A 449-nucleotide genomic window follows, 5' to 3' on the forward strand; every position below is an offset into this window, starting at 1 on the left:
TGTGGGGTGGTGCACTCTCATGAGGAATGCCATTATGCCTCAGATAAGTGACTTTGTATCAGAGACTTCCTTGTTTGTATATTGGATTAAAGGTTTTGATTTCTATACTATAAATGGGGTAGACTTGGAGTTTGCTTGCTCTGGGTTCCTGAGATTAGCATTAGAGTAGAGAGCAGAGAAAGGCCATGTGGAGGAGGCCTGAGAAGCAGCCAAGATGGTGGAGTGCTGAATGAGAAGCCAGTTTGTGCAGAGTTTATGCAGAGAGAAGGAGATGGGGAACAGAGGTGAATAAGGCTGGTGAGGTAGAAACCTTTGATTCTAGGAAACTCGGATAAGTCAGTGGCTTTGGGAGCCCTGAATGGAAAGGGAAATGTTTTCCCACTGTGTGTATTTCTTACCCGCCGGGTACAAGCTAGGATAAAAGCTAATGGCTCACCAGTTCTTGGCTC

The sequence above is a fragment of the Saccopteryx bilineata genome, chromosome 3, assembly GCF_036850765.1.
Source record: "Saccopteryx bilineata isolate mSacBil1 chromosome 3, mSacBil1_pri_phased_curated, whole genome shotgun sequence".
Taxonomy (NCBI): domain Eukaryota; kingdom Metazoa; phylum Chordata; class Mammalia; order Chiroptera; family Emballonuridae; genus Saccopteryx; species Saccopteryx bilineata.